This window comes from Pseudophryne corroboree, chromosome 6 (assembly GCF_028390025.1).
Source record: "Pseudophryne corroboree isolate aPseCor3 chromosome 6, aPseCor3.hap2, whole genome shotgun sequence".
Lineage (NCBI taxonomy): Eukaryota > Metazoa > Chordata > Amphibia > Anura > Myobatrachidae > Pseudophryne > Pseudophryne corroboree.
In genome coordinates, this window is record NC_086449.1 from 88,784,726 (window position 1) to 88,811,212 (window position 26,487).

Sequence of the window (26,487 nt, forward strand, 5' to 3'; positions counted from 1 at the left end):
TCACGGCTGTGGCTACCTCTGTGTCGGCACTCGGCAGCCCGTCCATAATTGTATATACCACCTAACCGAGGTTTTTCTTTCTTTCTTTATACATACATACTAGTTACGAGTATACTATCTCTTTATCAACCAGTCTATATATTAGCAGCAGACACAGTACAGTGCGGTAGTTCACGGCTGTGGCTACCTCTGTGTCGGCACTCGGCAGCCCGTCCATAATTGTATATACCACCTAACCGTGGTTTTTTTTTCTTTCTTTATACATACATACTAGTTACGAATATACTATCTCTTTATCAACCAGTCTATATATTAGCAGCAGACACAGTACAGTGCGGTAGTTCACGGTTGTGGCTACCTCTGTGTCGGCACTCGGCAGCCCGTCCATAATTGTATATACCACCTAACCGTGGTTTTTTTTTCTTTCTTTATAGTCATACTAGTTACGAGTATACTATCTCTTTATCAACCAGTCTATATTAGCAGCAGACACAGTACAGTGCGGTAGTTCACGGCTGTGGCTACCTCTGTGTCGGCACTCGGCAGCCCGTCCATAATTGTATATACCACCTAACCGTGGTTTTTTTTTCTTTCTTTATACATACATACTAGTTACGAGTATACTATCTCTTTATCAACCAGTCTATATTAGCAGCAGACACAGTACAGTGCGGTAGTTCACGGCTGTGGCTACCTCTGTGTCGGCACTCGGCAGCCCGTCCATAATTGTATATACCACCTAACCGTGTTTTTTTTTTCTTTCTTTATACATACATACTAGTTACGAGTATACTATCTCTTTATCAACCAGTCTATATTAGCAGCAGACACAGTACAGTGCGGTAGTTCACGGCTGTGGCTACCTCTGTGTCGGCACTCGGCAGCCCGTCCATAATTGTATATACCACCTAACCGTGGTTTTTTTTTCTTTCTTTATAGTCATACTAGTTACGAGTATACTATCTCTTTATCAACCAGTCTATATTAGCAGCAGACACAGTACAGTGCGGTAGTTCACGGCTGTGGCTACCTCTGTGTCGGCACTCGGCAGCCCGTCCATAATTGTATATACCACCTAACCGTGGTTTTTTTTTTCTTTCTTTATACATACATACTAGTTACGAGTATACTATCTCTTTATCAACCAGTCTATATTAGCAGCAGACACAGTACAGTGCGGTAGTTCACGGCTGTGGCTACCTCTGTGTCGGCACTCGGCAGCCCGTCCATAATTGTATATACCACCTAACCGTGGTTTTTTTTTCTTTCTTTATACATACATACTAGTTACGAGTATACTATCTCTTTATCAACCAGTCTATATTAGCAGCAGACACAGTACAGTGCGGTAGTTCACGGCTGTGGCTACCTCTGTGTCGGCACTCGGCAGCCCGTCCATAATTGTATATACCACCTAACCGTGGTTTTTCTTTCTTTCTTTATACATACATACTAGTTACGAGTATACTATCTCTTTATCAACCAGTCTATATATTAGCAGCAGACACAGTACAGTGCGGTACTTCACGGCTGTGGCTACCTCTGTGTCGGCACTCGGCAGCCCGTCCATAATTGTATATACCACCTAACCGTGGTTTTTTTTTCTTTCTTTATACATACATACTAGTTACGAATATACTATCTCTTTATCAACCAGTCTATATATTAGCAGCAGACACAGTACAGTGCGGTAGTTCACGGCTGTGGCTACCTCTGTGTCGGCACTCGGCAGCCCGTCCATAATTGTATATACCACCTAACCGTGGTTTTTTTTTCTTTCTTTATACATACATACTAGTTACGAGTATACTATCTCTTTATCAACCAGTCTATATTAGCAGCAGACACAGTACAGTGCGGTAGTTCACGGCTGTGGCTACCTCTGTGTCGGCACTCGGCAGCCCGTCCATAATTGTATATACCACCTAACCGTGTTTTTTTTTTCTTTCTTTATACATACATACTAGTTACGAGTATACTATCTCTTTATCAACCAGTCTATATATTAGCAGCAGACACAGTACAGTGCGGTAGTTCACGGCTGTGGCTACCTCTGTGTCGGCACTCGGCAGCCCGTCCATAATTGTATATACCACCTAACCGTGGTTTTTTTTTCTTTCTTTATACATACATACTAGTTACGAGTATACTATCTCTTTATCAACCAGTCTATATTAGCAGCAGACACAGTACAGTGCGGTAGTTCACGGCTGTGGCTACCTCTGCGTCGGCACTCGGCAGCCCGTCCATAATTGTATATACCACCTAACCGTGGTTTTTTTTTCTTTCTTTATACATACATACTAGTTACGAGTATACTATCTCTTTATCAACCAGTCTATATATTAGCAGCAGACACAGTACAGTGCGGTAGTTCACGGCTGTGGCTACCTCTGTGTCGGCACTCGGCAGCCCGTCCATAATTGTATATACCACCTAACCGTGGTTTTTTTTTTCTTTCTTTATAGTCATACTAGTTACGAGTATACTATCTCTTTATCAACCAGTCTATATTAGCAGCAGACACAGTACAGTGCGGTAGTTCACGGCTGTGGCTACCTCTGTGTCGGCACTCGGCAGCCCGTCCATAATTGTATATACCACCTAACCGTGGTTTTTTTTTCTTTCTTTATACATACATACTAGTTACGAGTATACTATCTCTTTATCAACCAGTCTATATTAGCAGCAGACACAGTACAGTGCGGTAGTTCACGGCTGTGGCTACCTCTGTGTCGGCACTCGGCAGCCCGTCCATAATTGTATATACCACCTAACCGTGGTTTTTTTTTCTTTCTTTATACATACATACTAGTTACGAGTATACTATCTCTTTATCAACCAGTCTATATATTAGCAGCAGACACAGTACAGTGCGGTAGTTCACGGCTGTGGCTACCTCTGTGTCGGCACTCGGCAGCCCGTCCATAATTGTATATACCACCTAACCGTGGTTTTTTTTTCTTTCTTTATACATACATACTAGTTACGAGTATACTATCTCTTTATCAACCAGTCTATATATTAGCAGCAGACACAGTACAGTGCAGTAGTTCACGGCTGTGGCTACCTCTGTGTCGGCACTCGGCAGCCCGTCCATAATTGTATATACCACCTAACCGTGGTTTTTTTTTTCTTTCTTTATACATACATACTAGTTACAAGTATACTATCTCTTTATCAACCAGTCTATATTAGCAGCAGACACAGTACAGTGCGGTAGTTCACGGCTGTGGCTACCTCTGTGTCGGCACTCGGCAGCCCGTCCATAATTGTATATACCACCTAACCGTGGTTTTTTTTTCTTTCTTTATACATACATACTAGTTACGAGTATACTATCTCTTTATCAACCAGTCTATATATTAGCAGCAGACACAGTACAGTGCGGTAGTTCACGGCTGTGGCTACCTCTGTGTCGGCACTCGGCAGCCCGTCCATAATTGTATATACCACCTAACCGTGGTTTTTCTTTCTTTCTTTATACATACATACTAGTTACGAGTATACTATCTCTTTATCAACCAGTCTATATTAGCAGCAGACACAGTACAGTACGGTAGTTCACGGCTGTGGCTACCTCTGTGTCTGCACTCGGCAGGCAGTCCATAATTGTATACTAGTATCCATCTCCATTGTTTACCTGAGGTGCCTTTTAGTTGTGCCTATTAAAATATGGAGAACAAAAATGTTGAGGTTCCAAAATTAGGGAAAGATCAAGATCCACTTCCACCTCGTGCTGAAGCTGCTGCCACTAGTCATGGCCGAGACGATGAAATGCCAGCAACGTCGTCTGCCAAGGCCGATGCCCAATGTCATAGTACAGAGCATGTCAAATCCAAAACACCAAATATCAGAAAAAAAAGGACTCCAAAACCTAAAATAAAATTGTCGGAGGAGAAGCGTAAACTTGCCAATATGCCATTTACGACACGGAGTGGCAAGGAACGGCTGAGGCCCTGGCCTATGTTCATGGCTAGTGGTTCAGCTTCACATGAGGATGGAAGCACTCAGCCTCTCGCTAGAAAAATGAAAAGACTCAAGCTGGCAAAAGCAGCACAGCAAAGAACTGTGCATTCTTCGAAATCCCAAATACACAAGGAGAGTCCAATTGTGTCGGTTGCGATGCCTGACCTTCCCAACACTGGACGTGAAGAGCATGCGCCTTCCACCATTTGCACGCCCCCTGCAAGTGCTGGAAAGAGCACCCGCAGTCCAGTTCCTGATAGTCAGATTGAAGATGTCAGTGTTGAAGTACACCAGGATGAGGAGGATATGGGTGTTGCTGGCGCTGGGGAGGAAATTGACCAGGAGGATTCTGATGGTGAGGTGGTTTGTTTAAGTCAGGCACCCGGGGAGACACCTGTTGTCCGTGGGAGGAATATGGCCGTTGACATGCCAGGTGAAAATACCAAAAAAAATCAGCTCTTCGGTGTGGAGGTATTTCACCAGAAATGCGGACAACAGGTGTCAAGCCGTGTGTTCCCTTTGTCAAGCTGTAATAAGTAGGGGTAAGGACGTTAACCACCTCGGAACATCCTCCCTTATACGTCACCTGCAGCGCATTCATAATAAGTCAGTGACAAGTTCAAAAACTTTGGGTGACAGCGGAAGCAGTCCACTGACCAGTAAATCCCTTCCTCTTGTAACCAAGCTCACGCAAACCACCCCACCAACTCCCTCAGTGTCAATTTCCTCCTTCCCCAGGAATGCCAATAGTCCTGCAGGCCATGTCACTGGCAATTCTGACGAGTCCTCTCCTGCCTGGGATTCCTCCGATGCATCCTTGCGTGTAACGCCTACTGCTGCTGGCGCTGCTGTTGTTGCCGTTGGGAGTCGATGGTCATCCCAGAGGGGAAGTCGTAAGCCCACTTGTACTACTTCCAGTAAGCAATTGACTGTTCAACAGTCCTTTGCGAGGAAGATGAAATATCACAGCAGTCATCCTACTGCAAAGCGGATAACTGAGGCCTTGACAACTATGTTGGTGTTAGACGTGCGTCCGGTATCCGCCGTTAGTTCACAGGGAACTAGACAATTTATTGAGGCAGTGTGCCCCCGTTACCAAATACCATCTAGGTTCCACTTCTCTAGGCAGGCGATACCGAGAATGTACACGGACGTCAGAAAAAGACTCACCAGTGTCCTAAAAAATGCAGTTGTACCCAATGTCCACTTAACCACGGACATGTGGACAAGTGGAGCAGGGCAGGGTCAGGACTATATGACTGTGACAGCCCACTGGGTAGATGTATGGACTCCCGCCGCAAGAACAGCAGCGGCGGCACCAGTAGCAGCATCTCGCAAACGCCAACTCTTTCCTAGGCAGGCTACGCTTTGTATCACCGCTTTCCAGAATACGCACACAGCTGAAAACCTCTTACGGCAACTGAGGAAGATCATCGCGGAATGGCTTACCCCAATTGGACTCTCCTGTGGATTTGTGGCATCGGACAACGCCAGCAATATTGTGTGTGCATTAAATATGGGCAAATTCCAGCACGTCCCATGTTTTGCACATACCTTGAATTTGGTGGTGCAGAATTTTTTAAAAAACGACAGGGGCGTGCAAGAGATGCTGTCGGTGGCCAGAAGAATTGCGGGACACTTTCGGCGTACAGGCACCACGTACAGAAGACTGGAGCACCACCAAAAACTACTGAACCTGCCCTGCCATCATCTGAAGCAAGAAGTGGTAACGAGGTGGAATTCAACCCTCTATATGCTTCAGAGGTTGGAGGAGCAGCAAAAGGCCATTCAAGCCTATACAATTGAGCACGATATAGTAGGTGGAATGCACCTGTCTCAAGCGCAGTGGAGAATGATTTCAACGTTGTGCAAGGTTCTGATGCCCTTTGAACTTGCCACACGTGAAGTCAGTTCAGACACTGCCAGCCTGAGTCAGGTCATTCCCCTCATCAGGCTTTTGCAGAAGAAGCTGGAGACATTGAAGGAGGAGCTAACACGGAGCGATTCCGCTAGGCATGTGGGACTTGTGGATGGAGCCCTTAATTCGCTTAACAAGGATTCACGGGTGGTCAATCTGTTGAAATCAGAGCACTACATTTTGGCCACCGTGCTCGATCCTAGATTTAAAGCCTACCTTGGATCTCTCTTTCCGGCAGACACAAGTCTGCTGGGGTTGAAAGACCTGCTGGTGACAAAATTGTCAAGTCAAGCGGAACGCGACCTGTCAACATCTCCTCCTTCACATTCTCCCGCAACTGGGGGTGCGAGGAAAAGGCTCAGAATTCTGAGCCCACCCGCTGGCGGTGATGCAGGGCAGTCTGGAGCGACTGCTGATGCTGACATCTGGTCCGGACTGAAGGACCTGACAACGATTACGGACATGTCGTCTACTGTCACTGCATATGGGCCCTCATTCCGAGTTGTTCGCTCGCAAGGCGAATGTAGCAGAGTTACACACGCTAAGCCGCCGCCTACTGGGAGTGAATCTTAGCTTCTTAAAATTGCGACCGACGTACGCGCAATATTGCGATTACAAACGAGTTAGCAGTTTCTGAGTAGCTTCAGACTTACTCTGCCTGTGCGATCAGTTCAGTGCTTTTCGTTCCTGGCTGACGTCATAAACACACCCAGCGTTCGCCCAGGCACTCCCACCGTTTCTCCGGCCACTCCTGCGTTTTTTCCGGAAACGGTAGCGTTTCCAGCCACACGCCCCTAAAACGCCGTGCATCCGCCCAGTAACACCCATTTCCTGTCAATCACAATGCGAACGTCGGAGCGATGAAAATGCCGTGAGTAAACTTACTTTCATCATAGTAAAGTTACTTGGCGCAGTCGCAGTGCGAACATTGCGCATGCGCACTAAGAGAATTCTCACTGCGATGCGATGAAAATCTCCGAGCGAACAACTCGGAATGAGGGCCATGATTCTCTCAACATTGATAGAATGGTGGAGGATTATATGAGTGACCGCATCCAAGTAGGCACGTCACACAGTCCGTACTTATACTGGCAGGAAAAAGAGGCAATTTGGAGGCCCTTGCACAAACTGGCTTTATTCTACCTAAGTTGCCCTCCCACAAGTGTGTACTGCGAAAGAGTGTTTAGTGCCGCCGCTCACCTTGTCAGCAATCGGCGTACGAGGTTACATCCAGAAAATGTGGAGAAGATGATGTTCATTAAAATGAATTATAATCAATTCCTCCGCGGAGACATTGACCAGCAGCAATTGCCTCCACAAAGTACACAGGGAGCTGAGATGGTGGATTCCAGTGGGGACGAATTGATAATCTGTGAGGAGGGGGATGTACACGGTGATATATCGGAGGGTGATGATGAGGTGGACATCTTGCCTCTGTAGAGCCAGTTTGTGCAAGGAGAGATTAATTGCTTCTTTTTTGGGGGGGTCCAAACCAACCCGTCATATCAGTCACAGTCGTGTGGCAGACCCTGTCACTGAAATGATGGGTTGGTTAAAGTGTGCATGTCCTGTTTTGTTTATACAACATAAGGGTGGGTGGGAGGGCCCAAGGACTAATTCCATCTTGCACCTCTTTTTTCTTTTCTTTTTCTTTGCATCATGTGCTGATTGGGGAGGGTTTTTTGGAAGGGACATCCTGCGTGACACTGCAGTGCCACTCCTAAATGGGCCCGGTGTTTGTGTCGGCCACTAGGGTCGCTAATCTTACTCACACAGTCAGCTACCTCATTGCGCCTCTTTTTTTCTTTGCGTCATGTGCTGTTTGGGGAGGGTTTTTTGGAAGGGACATCCTGCGTGACACTGCAGTGCCACTCCTAGATGGGCCCGGTGTTTGTGTCGGCCACTAGGGTCGCTAATCTTACTCACACAGCTACCTCATTGCGCCTCTTTTTTTCTTTGCGTCATGTGCTGTTTGGGGAGGGTTTTTTGGAAGGGACATCCTGCGTGACACTGCAGTGCCACTCCTAGATGGGCCCGGTGTTTGTGTCGGCCACTAGGGTCGCTAATCTTACTCACACAGCTACCTCATTGCGCCTCTTTTTTTCTTTGCGTCATGTGCTGTTTGGGGAGGGTTTTTTGGAAGGGACATCCTGCGTGACACTGCAGTGCCACTCCTAGATGGGCCCGGTGTTTGTGTCGGCCACTAGGGTCGCTTATCTTACTCACACAGCGACCTCGGTGCAAATTTTAGGACTAAAAATAATATTGTGAGGTGTGAGGTATTCAGAATAGACTGAAAATGAGTGTAAATTATGGTTTTTGAGGTTAATAATACTTTGGGATCAAAATGACCCCCAAATTCTATGATTTAAGGTGTTTTTTAGTGTTTTTTGAAAAAAACACCCGAATCCAAAACACACCCGAATCCGACAAAAAAAATTCGGTGAGGTTTTGCCAAAACGCGTTCGAACCCAAAACACGGCCGCGGAACCGAACCCAAAACCAAAACACAAAACCCGAAAAATTTCAGGCGCTCATCTCTAATGTGGTATTGTATATGGGGCCAGCTCAATATAAGCCTGAGCGCTGCAGATACTATACTCAGCCGAGTCTCTATCCAGGTCACTGCTGCACAAATAACCCTGGAAGCGGTGTTACTGTTATTCCAGTATAAGGAGCACTCAGAGCAGGTGTGCCTACACAGGAATCACGTGGTGTCATCACTAAACACATTGATACATCTAAATGGATCCTGTTCTCATGAAACGGACTGGGAACAATAGAACCGCAGTAACGCCGGAGTTTGCGCCCTGGTGCTATTTCTGCAATTATTGGAATATGCTGACACAGGTCGTCTTGCAGTAATTATCTCCAACTGTGTGTATCCGAGATGCAGAGTGATCATAATACTGGCACAAATTGTTAGTGTAAAAAGAGACTTTGTAACATTTTAATCAGAGCAAATAATTTTCCAGTTCTACAACTACACGGGCAGAGTATGGCTGTTTTCTGTCAGCACCTACAAGGAACTTTTCTAATGTAAGGAATATAGAGAAACCGGTTCTGTAGGAACAACAATTATAAACTGCAAGACTCAGTCTATATAGCCTGGGGTACTGTGATCCAGCCAAGTAGACACCGCACAAACCATCATAGTCATAGCCCGATTAGAGAGGAGGTGGGTGGCTCTTAAAAGAGCCTTTGTGTTGATGGATCGGAGAAGGAAGGGAAACTACTTGGCGCTGGTGTACTTGGTGACGGCCTTGGTGCCCTCGGACACGGCGTGCTTGGCCAGCTCTCCCGGCAGCAGCAGACGTACTGCGGTCTGGATCTCCCGGGAGGTGATGGTGGAGCGCTTGTTGTAATGAGCCAGGCGAGAAGCTTCCCCAGCAATGCGCTCAAAGATGTCATTGACAAAGGAGTTCATGATGCCCATAGCCTTGGAGGAGATGCTGGTGTCAGGGTGCACCTGCTTCAGCACCTTGTAGACGTAAATGGCGTAACTCTCCTTCCTGCTCTTCCTACGCTTCTTCCCATCCTTCTTCTGGGTCTTGATTAGGGATGGACATCGATGGTTGATGTTTCTGAACCATCGATGTTTTCGTTTCGATTGTAGTGTTTTTAGCATTTAATGGTGCCCTCCCGATGTTTTCCACCATCGAATGATAGTCATTCGATGGTCTTCCGATGGTGGCTTGTTTTTTTCTAATTCCAAATAGCTATGCCTCCCCTTGCTGCTGTGTCTATCAGGGAAACTTCCTAAGTCCGTTGGAGGCTGTCTGTTTCAGACATGAGCCTGCTCAGGCAGTCCCCTCACCCCCTCCCCTCTCTAGGTTGCTGCTAGGCAACAGGGCCCACTGCAAGCTCTGATTGGCTCTCACTGACTCAGAGAGCCAATCAGATCCCAGACCTTACCCTGCAGCAGCAGAAGCCACAGACACTCGGAGCTCGGGAGGATTCAGAGGAGACAGAGTGACTTCACTGATATTTATATCACTCCAGCTATACACCACCATTGATCAGGGGGAGTAATTTAGGAGGGCTATGGACAAAGTCCTTGCTTGAGTATGTTTTGGACTGCGGGAAAAACCAAGAGAAAACACAAAAACCATGGAAAGAACATACAAACTCCACACCACAATCATCGGAATTGGTCCCATGTGAGACAGCAAAGCAAACCGTGCACTGAGCAAGTTGCCATCCACATTATTGTAAGAAATTCCCAGCCGGTACGCCGTACCGGCGGGTCGTCCACAATACTGCATTCCGCTGGCTTCGTTCTGTGTGAGGGGAGGAGAGCGCAGCGCAGTACCTCTCCTGCCCCTCAATTCTCTTGGATGCCCAGTCTCACTCTCCATCGGCGGCGGCGCGGCCAATATGAATAAGGCACCGGTTTACTAGCCAATCAGAGCTCATGGACCGGCAGCCGCGGCTCCTGATTGGCTGGCGGTCCGCGAGCTCTGATTGGCTAACGAACCGGCGCATCATTTCAGATTGACCCCGCCACCGTTGGAGAGTGAAACCGGGCATCAAAGAGAATTGAGGGGCAAGAGAGACGGGGTGGGGGGCAATGAGCGCACAGTGGGACAATGTATATCTGACACGGGGGCATTGTATATCTGACACAGTGGGGGCATTGTATATCTGACACAGTGGGGGCATTGTATATCTGGCTCTGTGGGGGAATTGTATATCTGGCACAGTGGGAGCATTGTATATCTGGCACTGTGGGGGAATTGTATATCTGGCACTGTGGGGGCATTGTATATCTGGCACAGTGGGGGCAATGTATATCTGGCACTGTGGTGGCAATATATATCTGGCACTGTGGGGGCATTGCATATCTGGCACTGTGAGGGCATTGTATATCTGGCACAGTGGGGGCAATGTATATCTGGCACAGTGGGGGCATTGTATATCTGGCACTGTGGGGGCATTGTATATCTGGCACAGTGGGGGCAAAGTATATCTGGCACAGTGGGGGCAATGTATATCTGGCACTGTGGGGGCATTGCATATCTGGCACTGTGGGGGCATTTCATATCTGGCACTGTGGGGGCATTGTATATCTGGCACTGTGGGGGCATTGCATATCTGGCACTGTGGGGGCATTGTATATCTGGCACTGTGGGGGCATTGTATATCTGGCACTGTGGGGGCATTGTATATCTGGCGCTGTGGGGGCAATGTATCTCTGGCACTGTGGGGGCATTGTATATCTGGCACAGTGGGGGCATTGTATATTTGGCACTGAGGGGGCATTGTATATCTGGCACTGTGGGGGCAATGTATCTCTGGCACTGTGGGGGCATTGTATATCTGGCACAGTGGGGGCATTGTATATTTGGCACTGAGGGGGCAATGTTACTTCATCATTGGGCATTGTGTGTGTATATTATATATGTATATTATACACACAATGTCCAGTGATAAAGTAATATGTTGCACAGAGTCTGGCCCTGCCCCCGATCCCAATTCCCACATTGCAAATGAAAATGCAGGCTTTTGCGCATGAAGTAGTCATATAAATAGTTTTCACCATCGAATACTTTTGATGTGATGGTTAGTAACCATTGCATCGAAAGTTTCAATGGTGGAACATTGCCATCATATGATGGTTTGCTTTCGATGTCCATCCCTACACTGGCTGCCCAGAGATGATCCTCTTCTTATAATGTGTGGGCGGACTTAGAAGAATACCTCTGGGCTATGAGGGCGGGGTCATTTCCATGCGTCACTTCCTGCTCTTTGTGAAACCTTTTCAATACCAACAGGGACAAAATATCGAGTCCGACTCCTCCTGATACATATATCGGCGCTTTCCTACAGATCTCACCCCCCATACATACACTGATTGAATAGCAGCGTCCATGTGTCCAATGATACGCGTGTCCCTATTACATGATAAATATGACACCACTGTCTCTATGGAGCTGCTGGTTCCCTCCCATCCCCCCGAACGTTCTCTCCCGCCCTTTCTCATTTTAATATAGCACTTTTCTAGGTGTGAATGTGAACTTGCCTGTGATGGTCAGCAGTCTCTGCGGAGACCTGAGGCTTCTGCTGCGTGTCCATCTCTAGACTGCCGGGTGACCATCATTTCCTGTATACCTGGGATTAGCCCAGTGGTTCCCAAACTGTGTGCCGTGGCACCCTGGAGTGCCGGGGGACACTTGCAGGGCAGCCTCAGGTTGGTGGTCAAGTACCAATTCAAACTATTTATTGTCAATTTAATAGGCAAAACCAGTGCAGATGGCTTCCAGTTTATAAAATATGTGGACAAACAGAAGCAAATCTTGTCCCTCACCACATAACTGACCCTAAGGATGACATATAAACATAATTTACTTAATCTAATATTTTTTTCTAAATTTCTCAATAAGAAACTTGTGGCCTAGGGGTGCCGTGAAAAAAAAATCTGACACTCCAGGGTGCCGTGACTCACAAAGGTTTGGGAACCACTGGATTAGCCTGTAGTACAGATTTCATCATACGATCAGATAGTCTGTGTGAGTGAAAACCTGTACTGGAGGTGTACTGTAGGGAAGGTGTTGGGAACATGCCCTGCTCCCTCAGCAGGAAGAGGATCCACACGATGGGAGGGGGCACAGGATTTACAGTACACAAAGGTGGGGACCAGCAGCACAATCACGGGTCATTGTGTACTCAGTTCTTCCAGCCATACAATGCGAATCTCACTAAAATAAAGCAATTAGATAACCCTGCACATTAGATATCAACACAAGCACATACCCCATATGAAAGAGACAGGGAGAGGTGATGTGTAAGTCGCACAGGATTACATAGTCACTAGACACAAATGTGCCCCTACAGGGCATGTCGTGTGCCTACAGCTCTGCTGAGAAAGGGTGTGTAGCAGATATTATTACTCTCAGCCCTCTGTCTCTCCAGTACCCATCTAGGTGCTGTCAGCTCTCTTCTGTCTCTCCAGCCATCACCTCCCCCCTTTCTCTCCTCTGACAGCCCCTCTCCATCTCTCTCACCATCAAGCAACCCCCCCCCCCCCCCTCTGTATCATCAGACAGGCCACATCTTTCTGTCTCAAAAGCCCCCCCAACACACACACTTTTCACTCCAGCTTCCCCCGGTCTAACCAGTCATTACTCTACTGTCTTTCCAGCCATAACTCTTCTTTCTCTATGGCCCTGCATTGTTTCCCTAGCCCCATCCAGTCCCTTTCTGTATCTCTATATCTCTCAGTCAACACCCCTTCTGTCTGCTTTATCTCTCATCTCAAGCCCTAGTGAGCTCCTCGTCATGACTTAGGGGTAACTTTACTAAAGCATCTAAAACAGAGAATTGGTGAAGTTGCCCATAGCAACCAATCAGATGTTGTCTATCATTTTCTAATAGGCAATAGAGAAATGATAGCCATCATCATATTGGTTGCTGTGGGCAACATCACCAATACTCTGTTTTAGATGTTAGTGTAAATTTACCCCTTAACATTCACCTTCTATTCTTTCTGCTACTCACCCATCTGTCTTATCAGGCACTCCTTCTGTCTCATCAGCAGGCACCCCTTCTGTCTCATCAGCCGGAACCCCTTCTGTCTCATCAGCAGGCACCCCATCTGTCTCATCAGCAGGCACTCCTTCTGTCTCATCAGCAGGCACCCCTTCTGTCTCATCAGCCGGAACCCCTTCTGTCTTATCAGCAGGCACCCCATCTGTCTCATCAGCAGGCACTCCTTCTGTCTCATCAGCAGGCACCCCTTCTGTCTCATCAGCAGGCACCCCTTCTGTCTCATCAGCAGGCACCCCATCTGTCTCATCAGCAGGCACCCTTTCTGTCTCATTAGCCGGCACCCCTTCTGTCTCATCAGCCGGCATCCCTTCTGTCTCATCAGGCGGCACCCCATCTGTCTCATCAGCAGGCACCCATTCTGTCTCATCAGCCGGCACCCATTCTGTCTCATCAGCCGGCACCCATTCTGATTTAGATTAGATGAGCCAATAGTTTCTTATGTGCCATCAAATTCTATGTTTCTATGTGTAAGCCCGCCATTCCCCTTGTGTACAAGTGTGCGACTACAGGTGCAAGGCCTGAGACACCAACATTGTGCAATACTCCTAAATAATTATAGTAACAAACAACATAGATCAATAGATCTGCATATAATGTAAGATTCAGAATGACAGGTTTATCATTTGATTATTAATGCATTAAGAATACATTTAGATGGCAGGCATCAGTTGTCACATTGTGAGTAGCTTTAGCATTGAGAATGAAACCTGCATGAATTGGGGACAATATGATACAAATGGGAAACAATAAATAGTGTTATACAATTGTTACTATTCTGTTGAAACATTAGTGGATACAATCTGTAATAAAGTATCACCTTAGGCCACAAGCTAAACATAGAATGTTCATGTAGAAAATACAGGGCTACATCTGTTTAGTAATTTTGATTACACTACAGATTCTCTCGGTGGAAAAAACACTCAGCTTTAGTACAATATTAATGCACAGTATATAAAATAATTTTTTGCTATATTTTAAATGCTCATTTTTTATTTATTTATGCACATTAGATTATTTCATTTGCTGTTCCCTTTCTCTAGAAAACAAAAATAACAAAATTAATAAATTGTGTATGGTGATTCATAATGTTTAAAACTCTAATATGGGACTACAGTATATGGATTAAAGACTAATGTATTTTGGGAGTCATTCCGAGTTGTTTGCTCGTTGCTGATTTTCGCAACGGAGCGATTAAAGAAAAAATGCACATGCGCATGCGGTAAGTATTTTAGCACAAAACTTAGTAGATTTACTCACGTCCGAACGAAGATTTTTCATCGTTGAAGTGATCTGAGTGTGATTGACAGGAAGTTGGTGTTTCTGGGCGGAAACTGGCCGTTTTCTTGGAGTGTGCGTAAAAACGCAGGCGTACCAGGATAAAACGCGGGAGTGTCTGGAGAAACGGGGGAGTGGCTGGCCGAACGCAGGGCGTGTTTGTGACGTCAAACCAGGAACTAAAACGGCCTGAGCTGATCGCAATCTGTGAGTAAGTCTGGAGCTACTCAGAAACTGCTAAGAATTATTTATTCGCAATTCTGCTAATCTTTCGTTCGCTATTCTGCTATGCTAAGATACACTCCCAGAGGGCGAAGGCCTAGCGTGTGCAATGCTGCTAAAAGCAGCTAGCGAGCGAACAACTCGGAATGACCCCCATTGAGAGACCGGAATTATTCTGAATTAAGACTTAAAATCTCTTACGTCATGTTAATAACTTACCTATTTCCATGGTGCATAATATCAATAGCGAGTGCACATTTTTTCCCCTTATATTTGCACCCAGACTATGCACTTTATTTAAGAAAGATCAAAAGTCTTGATTGCATTTCTGGCTCAGGTCTGTAAGGGATTGGTACCAGGAAGGACCCCGGTCGTGGTGCAGTGTAAATGGGTAAGCCAAGTCAATGCGACCCGGTACCCATTTACTGCAGGATGATGCTACATACAAGTAGCTAAAGGACCCTTGATGTCAGGAGGAGAAGTAAGGCCCAGGGATAGTACTTTCACTACCCACGTCAACAACTACTCCCTTTAGTAACCTGGTGTCAAGCAAAGTCAGGCATCGAGCCTGAAGTGTGGGGAGTGAAGTGATCCCTCGGGGGTACATTTCAGGCACCATGTTCTGACCCTGCTCCTGCCCCATGTGATGTCATAGGTCCTTTAGCCATCTTGGATTTAGTCACAACCATTCACTGCAACTAGAAATCATGTGATCTCCAAGCAACGCCTCTGCATGCACCGGTAGTGACGTTAACAACCTTGCAAATTTGCGGGTTGGGGCACCTATCTGGACGAGGTCTCACAGAGTCACACCCGGGAAGGAGCCGTGCACAAATCACAGGTGTGACTAGGAATTTACGTATAAAAGCAGTTGTGATGGGGATATCCAATTAACCCCAGTAATTTACTGGGGCTAATTGTCCCACCGGTGGCTATCTAATTAGCCCTGATAAGACGGCACGTGCCGCAGCTTATCAGGGATTTTGTTTCACCTGCCTCTGGCAGGTGAAGCAGAATCCCTGGAAACACACAGGTTTTCCTGAATCTGTGTGTTTTTCAGGAGAAAGGGTTTTTTTCTTACCGGCGATCAATCTGGATAGCCTGTAAAAAAAATAATCAGTAAAAGATTGGAAAAAAGTCTGGAAAACGGACGTTTTTCGGACCCGATGTTTTACCAGGGATAATTGGATATCCTCAGTCTGCCAAGTCTTTTTGATATCTGATCAGCCACCATCCTGTCCAAGTCAACTGCCATGTCAGGAACAGGGCCGGTTCAAGGGCGCTCTGCGCCCCGGGCAGGAAACAGGGCGTGTCCTAATACAGGGGGCGTGGTCAGTTACGCCCCCTGTACATTGCTAGCGCCGCTTGAATGCTGAGCGGTGCGTGATGACGTCATCGCGCACCTCACAGCAAAAGGTCCTCTCCACGAAGGGAAACTAGACGCTATGCGTCTAGTTCCCTTCGTGAAGAGTACCTTTGCTGTGCGGTGCGCGATGACGTCATCGCGCACTGCTCAGCAAAGTTACTCTCCATGAAGGGAAACTAGACGCATAGCGTCTAGTTCCCTTCACAGGAGGCGGACGGGGACGGCAGCGGGCAGCGGAGGCGGACGGGGGACACAGCGGGCAGCAGTGGCGGATCTTGCCACGGTGCGGCGCCCTCCGGATGGCACCAGCGCCCTCCGGAAGGCGGCGCCCCGGGCAAAAGTCCTGCTTGCCCGTGGCAAGATCCGCTACTGGTCAGGAAGGCCAGCAGTTGGCATATTCAAAAGTGACAGCTCATTAGTTTTGACAAGAGATCCATCAGAGATTTTGAGGAGTCAACACTGGCAGAACGTCAATTCCCCACTCATGATTAGCTACAATTCACTGTATTGACAATGTAGTCATTACAGGTTTTTAGCAGAAATCACAAAGTGCATTTACAGTAAAAAAGTACAGTATTTATTGGTATGATAAATGTTGCACAAATCGGGAATGCTCATTTTCAGAATAGATAAACAGGACTTTAGATGTAGATATGCGTGAAAAGAATATACAAGCAGAAAATCTAAAGCAGACCGTCACTTGCAGACCACAAGGTAGATATATAAATGCCCCAACACAATGCAGGAATTAATTCCTTAATTAGTCAGCCATGTGAAAGCAGAGTAACATCAACACATACAGAGTACAGGTAAACTCATCTACTGACCTTGGCCCAGAGCATCTGGCAAGAGACCCCAAAGTACTTCTAGCACAGTTCTTACGCAATGGCTGCTGGCAGCTGAGTTGAGTGCAGACGGTCATTACAATGGGGAGGGTGGGAAGGAGGGTAATTCAGGCCTGAATGCAGCTGCGCTTCTATCTCCCTCTGGGGGTAATTCCAAGTTGATCGCAGCAGGATTTTTGATAGCAATTGGGCAAAACCATGTGCACTGCAGGGGAGGCAGATATAACATGTGCAGAGAGAGTTTGATTTGGGTGGGTTATTTTGTTTCTGTGCAGGGTAAATACTGGCTGCTTTATTTTTACACTGCAAATTAGATTGCAGATTGAACACACCCCACCCAAATCTAACTCTCTCTGCACATTTTATATCTGTCCCCCCTGCAGTGCACATGGTTTTGCCCAATTGCTAACAAAAATCCTGCTGCGATCAACTTGGAATTACCCCCTCTATTTGTTCTTCTCTGGGCAGTGGTGGTTGCCAGCCGCATGCCGGGAGATTTCCCTCCTGTAGATTTGTGAGCGGTCTGCTTGGTCCTGGCCATCTCTACAGAATGAAGAAAAGAAATAAGAAAAAAAAGACTTTATGCAGCATACGCTTTACAACTTTCTTTCTACACAGTGCTGCGCTGTGATTTGTGAACATAGAAACGCCCTTCATCCTGATTGGTTGAGAGAAAGTACTTGCACTTTTCAAAGAGTACACCTAGAATTTGTTTCTTCCGTTAATGTACAATACTAAAGTTCCTGTACATAAAAGCAACCACTTATTGTTTTTTTTTTTATCACTGACATTTTATTTTTGCAGATATATTTATACAGGTTGAGTATCCCTTATCCAAAATGCTTGGGACCAGAGGTATTTTGGATATGGGATTTTTCCGTATTTTGGAATAATTGCATACCATAATGAGATATCATGGTGATGGGACCTAAATCTAAGCACAGAATGCATTTATGTTTCATATACACCTTATACACACAGCCTGAAGGTCATTTAATACAATATTATTAATAACTTTGTGTATTAAACAAAGTTTGTGTACATTGAGCCATCAAAAAACAAAGGTTTCACTATCTCACTCTCACTCAAAAAAGTCCGTATTTCGGAATATTCCGTATTTCGGAATATTTGGATATGGGATACTCAACCTGTATTTACATCCATTTTACATGTTCTTGAAAAATAAACGTTAAAAGTATTCAAGAAAATGTATCTTTATGGTAAATTAATACAGTCTAGACTCTTAAAGGGGACCATGTGGATTTTAATCCAATCTACATCTACCATAGTTCATGTGAAATAGCAATAAAAAACAAAACTAATGCAATATTATACACTCACCCCTTCTGATGGAGCCCCACACCAACAGTGACTGCTACCCTCCATGACTACTACTTATGTAATTACTTAATTAGCGCTGAGAAATATGGCATATGTAGGCATTGCCTCCAAATTCATCGACAACTTTGCTTACTAGCTTCCTCACTTCCTCTCTTCTGACATTCCCTCCATTATCCTAGGCGATTTCAACATCCCTATCGATATCCCCACACAATCCCCTGCCTTCAAACTCCTTAGCCTCACCTCTTCACTTGGTCTTTCCCAGTAAACCTCCTCACCCTCCCATGTGAATGGGAGCTCACTTGATCTGGTCTTCACTCACTGTTGTGATATTTCTGATTTTTTTTTTAACTCCCCATTTCCCTCTCTGACCACCACCTGCTCTCCTTTAACCTACCTCTCTCTGCTTCCCCACCTCTACCTCCAAAGGCTACAATCACTAAGTGTAACATTGAGGCTATTGACACCACATTCCTTTCCTCCCTGTTTGACTCACTTCTCTTTCCTATTCTCTCTCTCTCATGCCCTGAACAAGCCACTTGCATATACAATGCATCCCTTACTTCTGCTCTTGACTCTGTTGCTCCACCAACCACTATTCACCCTCGCAAATTAACACCTCAATCTTGGAACAACAAAAGCACCAGATATCTGCAAAAATGCTCACGTACTGCTGAGTGACACAGGAGGAAATCACGCTCTAAGGCAGACTTCCTCCATTTCAAACTTATGCTCTCATCCTTCAGTGCTGCCCTTTCTCTTGCTAAACAGTCATACTTCAAGAACCTCATCTCCTCCCAGTCTTCCAACCCCCGGTGCCTCTTTGCCACTTTCAACTCACTGCCCATCTCCACCTCATCTACCTTCTTCACTCTCTGCTCTTGAATTTGACACTTACTTCACATCTAAAATTGACTCCATATGCCAGGACATCACATCCCACCAGGCCATCTGGTGAGGAAGTCATGGCCCTCATTCATTCCAGTCCCCTCGCCACCTCCCCACTTGACCCTATCCCAGAGGCATATCTAGCACAGGGCGAGCAGGGCACGTGCCCTGGGCGCCATGGCAGCCCCAGCAGAGGGGGGCGCCACCGGCACCTGAACGGCTTGCTCGCCCCATGCGACAGGGATTCCGCCGGCGCTACCCGCTACGCTCTCCCTGTCTCCCCGGCTGCTGTGCCTGTCACACAGTACAGGCAGCAGCAGACAGGAGCCTCATCCCGCCCTCTCCGCAAAATCTACATTGTGCGTGCGCGATCACTGCGCACATACAAAGGAAAGAAAGGTCCACCGCACCAATCACCACATGAAATACATGTGGGAGCAGAATAGGGAGCCGTGAGTGCTTTCAGAGAGTGAGGGCGGGCTCTAGCAATGTACACTGCTGCCTGTCCCCTCTCTTTCTCCTCAATGCTGCAGGTAAACATAAAAAAGAACTGGCACTGTGGTGCAATGTATCTGGCACTGTGGGGCATTGTAACTGGCACTGTGGGGCAATGTAACTGACACTGTGGGGCAATGTAACTGGCACTGTGGGGCAATGTAACTGGCACTGTGGGGCATGTATCTGGCACTGTGGGGCAATGTAACTGGCACTGTGGTGCATGTATCTGGCACTGTGGGGCATTGTAACTGGCATGTGGGGCATTGTAACTGGCACTGTGGAGCATGTATATGGCACTGTGGGGCATTGTAACTGGCACTGTGGGTCAATGTAACTTGCACTGTGGGGCATATAACTGGCACTGTGGGGCATCTTCTGGTACATGGCCACAACCCTTCTGGTGTGTGGCCATGCCCATTTTTTCAGCACACTTGCCTTCGGCGCGCACACATACTCCTTTTGGTGTTTTTATTTTTTTATTATTATTATATTTTTTTCTTTTTTCTTTTTTTTTTTGGGGGGGGGGGGGGGGGCGCCACTCTTCATCTTGCCCTGGGCTCCAAAAACCCTAGTAACACCTCTGCCCTATCCCCTCCCGTCTCCTCCGCTACCTCTCTCCTTCTGCCTGTTTTCCATCTTTCCCACATTCTCAATCTCTCCCTCTCATCAGGCACTGTCCCCTCTGCCTTCAAGCATGCACTCATCTCTCCTAATCTTAAAAAACTTACCCTTGATCCAAACACTCTCTCCAACTACCGACCCATCTCTTTCCACCCTTTTGCCTCCAAACTCCTAGAGCGTGTTGTCAACAACCGCCTTACATCCTTTCTTTCCTCACACTCACTGCTTGACCCATTGCAGTCTGGCTTCCGTCCTCTCCACTCCACTGAAACTGCCTTTACAAAAGTATGCAATGACCGCCGTGCTGCTAAATCTAAGGGACACTACTCTCTACTTATTCTTCTTCATCTCTCTGCTGCTTTTGACACTGCGGACCACCCTCTCCTACTGTATCTATGTACCCCGTCTGTGTCACCCCTATCTGTTTACCCCTCCCCTTTAGAATGTAAGCTCTCACGAGCAGGGCCCTCTTCCCTCATGTGCTTATCCTTTCTTACTTTAATAATCTTCAACTGCACCACATCCAGCAGTCTTCGGCCACCTGATACTTATTCCAGTGTCATCTGCTGATGTAACTATGTTTATTTACCCTGTACTTGTCCTATATTGTCATCAACTGTAAGTTTGTTGTTTTCCTGTTTGATTATTTGTTTATGTACTCTGTAATTGGGCGCTGTGGAACCCTTGTGGCGCCATATAAATAAAGGATAATAATAATAATAATAATAATAATAATAATAATAGTAATACGGGAACATGTAAGACACAAAACCTATACATACATTACATAGTAAGAGGGAGCAGGGTGGAGCCTTTCAGCCACTTCATCTGGGCCAGTTGAAGTGGCTAAAAGGTCCCCATAGCCCACCTACTGACACACCTATGGTGCATCAATGTCTATATGGATCATTATATGAACATCTGGGTTAAACACCACCAGCCTTTCTCAGGACATGGAGAATCTCAGGCCGGCAGGGTTATTCTGAAGATGATTATGCTTGCCAGATATCTTTCTTTTATTTATTTAGTCAAAGTAACTAGAGTTCCCAGACAGGAGTGCCAATACCTTGTGGGGCAACCTGCCTGTGATATCCATCCGGGTGTACAGCATCCCACACATCACCTTTATGTCTTTCAAAATGCGGCATCCTCGGCACAGATTATGCCCCAGCCACCTTTGTTCGGTGTAGTGCCTGGAGGAGAGAAAAGTGCCCGATGAGACATTTGTAGCTTCGCAGAAAAGAACAGATGTATTACATGCCAGACAGATCATGCCTAGTCTAGGTGAGCTGACAGGGGCTATTCCTGGCTCTCTTCACAGCGCATAGGCTAGCAATGACAGTAAAGGGTTAGGGGAGGCCTTGGAGCAGGGCCGCCATCAAGGGTGGACTATGGGTACAGCAGTCCCGAGCCCAGACAGAGTGGGGGGCTTGAGACCCGTCCAACCATAACCGCGGCTACGCTCTGCATACCTGCCGCACCAGTAGGTATTCACCTCTCAGCGGTTCAGCACTGGCTGGAGGGGTCAGCTTGCAGGCACTAATCAGGGTAACAGGTGGAGCGGGAGAAGCTGGGTCCTGTTGGCATAACTGGTCTTCCAGCTTCTGCACGTCTGTCCCGGCTCTCCCTCCACAGTCAGCCCCGGCGGCATCTTCCTGCTCCCGCTCATCTCACAGTATCCCATGTATACAGTAAAATCCTGCCATGGAGGGACAGGGCTGAGGGGGTCGGAGGGGGGAGTTGTGGTGAAAATTGACAACTGTTATTAGAACTTATAAAAAAGGCTAATAAAAATTACCTGTCCTGCAGCTAGGTCAGGCTTAGGTGAGGGGGGAGGGGGATATTAGGATTCAACTGTAAAGAACAATAATTAGTTGTTATTTGAATTAATATTGAATTCTAATGTGTGCCCCCCCCCCCCCCCCCCCCCACACACACACACACACCAAAGCATGACCTAGCTGCTGGACTACTGATTTTTATTATCAATAAGGTGCAACGTGTATAAGGGGTACTACCATAGGCGGATCCAGGGAAGGGGGGGCACTTGGGCCCGTAACGCCCCCTGTCATTTCTGACTTCTTTTTTTTCTTCAAAAGGAGAACAGCAGCAGCACTACTGCTATTTCCGTCAGTCAGATTTGATAAGAGAGCAAGCAGGCACTAGGACCCGCCACGACTCTAACAGCAAGTCCACGTGGTAACTAATGGGGAGTCTGGAGCTGCAGCTCCAGCCTCCCCCTGCTTACACCGCAACCTACCTCCCCCACTGCCAACCAGTCAGAGTCCAGCCCAGGCGCGGGGTTCAACTGCCAGCATCGAGTAAGACTGTCACTGATGACGGCACAGAAGGCTTCATCAGCCCTCACTGCACCGCACAATAATCCCAGCGCTACCTCCTCCACTCTCTTTACCACCATGCTAGGTGCAGTCAAACTCAGCCTCAGCTTTGAGAAGGCGGCCCGTGTGATTGTGACAGGGCTGTCCTGCAGATGTCTTATGCAGCTTAAAGGAGATCCAGCTGGCTGATTCTGCTGATCAAAGATGGGCAGTTCGTGTCCTGCAGTCTGAGTCTCACTGCAGTGCCCAAAACAAGGTATGCTGCACCTGCCACCACCAACTAAAAACTATGGCCCTCATTCCGAGTTGATCGGTCGCAAGGCGAATTTTGCAGAGTTACACACGCTTAGTCTACGCCTACTGGGAGTGTATCTTAGCATCTTAAAAGTGCGAACGAAGTTTACGCAATATTGCGAACAAAAAAAACTTAGCAGTTTTTGAGTAGCTCCAGACTTACTCTGCCTGTGCGATCAGTTCAGTGCTTGTCGTTCCTGGTTTGACATCACAAACACTCCCAGCGTTCGCCCAGATACTCCCCCGTTTCTCCGGCCACTCCTGCGTTTTTTCCGGAAACGGTAGCGTTTTCAGCCGCACGCCCATAAAACGCTGTGTTTCCGCCCAGTAACACCCATTTCCTGTCAATCACACTACGTTCGCCGGTGCGAACAAATAGCCGTGAGTAAAAATCCTTTCTTCATAGCAGAATTACTTAGCGCAGTCGCAGTGCGAACATTGCGCATGCGCTCTAAGCTGATTTTCACTGCGATGCGAAAAAAAAGAACGAGCGAACGACTCGGAATGAGGGCCTATAATAATTATGTTGTGCTCAGTTGCCTTCCAGGCACCCATAACTAATGCAACAGGTGACCAACATTTCAAGGCCCAATCAGCCTTTTCATCAGGGTGAAACATTGACAATGAACCAGGATGCGCTCCTACATCCAATCATTACCTGATGGCGTATTCTGTGAGGCCACACCTCCTGTGATAACACACCCCTTATCTGTGAGCACGTGTGCCTTAGGTGCATGTAAATATAACTATTACCGTTCCCCTATCATGGTGCCCCCCTTTCTGTTTTCTTCTGGAACCGCCCCTGGGTACTACTGACTGGCATATTGTGTATAATGGGTACTACTGTGTGGCATATTGCGTGTAAGGGTACTACTGTGTGGCATACAGTGTATCGGGGTACTACTGTGTAGCGTAGTGTGTATAAGGGGTACAAATGTGTGGCATAACGTGTGTAAGGGGAGCTGCTGTGTGGCATAACATGTCTAAAGGGTAATGCTGTAGCATAATATGAATTAAGGGTACTATCGTGTAACCATGCCCCTTTCTGGGACACATGCTGTCCCTACTGAAGATATGGGGGGCACTTGTGTTTATTCTGGCACGGGGCACCAAAATGTCTAGTTACGGCTCTGCCAGAGGCCTCACCAGGCACACAGTGGGTTTGAGAAGGGGGGCCCTGCCAATTTTGTCAGTCCCGGGCCCTACAATTTCTGATGGCAGCCCTGCCTTGGAGTATGAGTGTGGTACAGAGAGCCAGCTCACCGCTCTCCTCATGTAAAGTAGAAAAATATACCCCTTATATAGCATATTCTGAAGCTTTAGATTTGAGTATAATCAGATATTCTGAATGCATTGGAAACTATTATACTAATAGAAAATAGTAAATACTATTATATGTACTTACAAGCTATATTTACTAATTCCTGGGAGATCGTAATACATGACTGCAGGAAAAAGAAGAAAAACAACAGAAAAAAACCCCTGCATACTATATGATCTAAAATAACAATCGTTTCATTATTAAACCATTAATATATATTATGTAGTAACTAGCATATATTGAGTATGGTAGCTTTAGAATTGTACTCTGTAATGCTAAGGTTTTCATGTCTACAGTGCTGCAGAATACTTGCAGTATTAGTAATAATAATAGTAATAATAATAATAATAATAATAATAATATTTTTCAGTTAATGTGATAAAATACTGGATGATCGGGGATTCTAGGCAGGAAAAACCTTTATAACAGTACAACACTTTTTTTTTTTTTTTAACACATCATTGGCTGGCTAGCTTGCTGGCTGTTGTGCATAGCCTTCTCTTTCCTTCTTCCTTCTCCCTTATTTCAGTGGTTCCCAATCGCTGATCGCAAGGACACTTTACAGTTGATGTTACCCATGTCTTATCACAGAATCGCAAGTGGAATAATTAGCTCCAACTGAAGATATTAAAAAATGTGTCAGTGAGTAATGATTACACCTGTGCACCTGCTAGGTTTCCTGTTGCCATTTTAACCCCTTCACCTTTATTCTTCACCTATTTATCCTCGATTCATCCATTTCTCTCACCTTGCACTATTCCAAGAGGTCTCTCTAGTTCACAGGTTCTCAAACTCGGTCCTCAGGACCCCACACAGTGCATGTTTTGCAGGTCTCCTCACAGAATCACAAGTGAAATAATTAGCTCCACCTGTGGACCTTTTAAAATGGGTCAGTGAGTAATTAATACACCTGTGCACCTGCTGGGTGACCTGCAAAACATGCACTGTGTGGGGTCCTGAGGACCGAGTTTGAGAACCCCTGCTCTAGTTATCCTTCCTCTCTATTATTCCTGTATCCCCTAATGTTCCTAAATATTCCTACTGTTTCCCTCTATTTTTAGGAATATTCATACTTGTTTCACCTGAGAGGATTAGAAGTATTCCTCTTATAGAGCTCTGATGTCCTCTTTTAAAAATGCTAAAGTCTCATACAGTAGTAATGGGAACAGATGACCGTTGCCCCCACTCTGACACACCTATCTTGCATTACATCATACCTCCCAACTTTACAGTTCCTTAAAGAGGAACACACGCGCGGCGAAGCCGAACGCGCTCCCAAAAGGGACGTGGCCTAATGAAAGGGGGCGTGGCTTCGTGGGAGGACCCGCGATCACGAGCCACGCCCCATTTTCGTCACTGAGGGGGCATGCCCAGCGCTCTGTGAGCCGCTGGCATGCTCCCTCTCCCGCTGAATCCAGTGAATAGACACTGTGCGCGTGCGCACAGCGTCTATTCACCGCTGCTCTGCTAAGCAGGGCAGCGAGACACAGAGACTCCCAACTGCCCCCCCCCCACCGCGGGACACTGCGGCCCGCGGGTGGGACAGCGGGACTGTCCCGCGAAAATCGGGACAGTTGGGAGGTATGATTACATTACTGTATGTATGGATCATTTTATAAACATTTTGGGAAAATGCCACCAACACTCTACATGATGGGGAGAATCTCACACAGGCAGGGTTAACCTGTGGCTGACTATGCAGGGTATCTCTCTTTTGTCACAGTAATACCCCTTTCAGACATGCTCTAAATTCCCTGGATTTTGCACATGAAAGCGCATCAACCCGGGAATTTGGTATGTCTGAAAGGCACCGACCCGGGAATGTGATTTGGGTTACCAACCCTGCAATTGACCGGGGATTTTACAGGGTCTTTCTTCCCGGGTTGGCTTCCTGGGTTAAGTCTGAAAGGCGTGGACCCGGGAATTTGCTCTCTGGCTGCATGAAAAATGTTTTCATTGGTCAGAAAGGTCCACCTGATGCCTGCTGATGACCTCATCAGCGGCAGACAGAGGGGAACAGACGCCACAGCAGCATGGGAGGA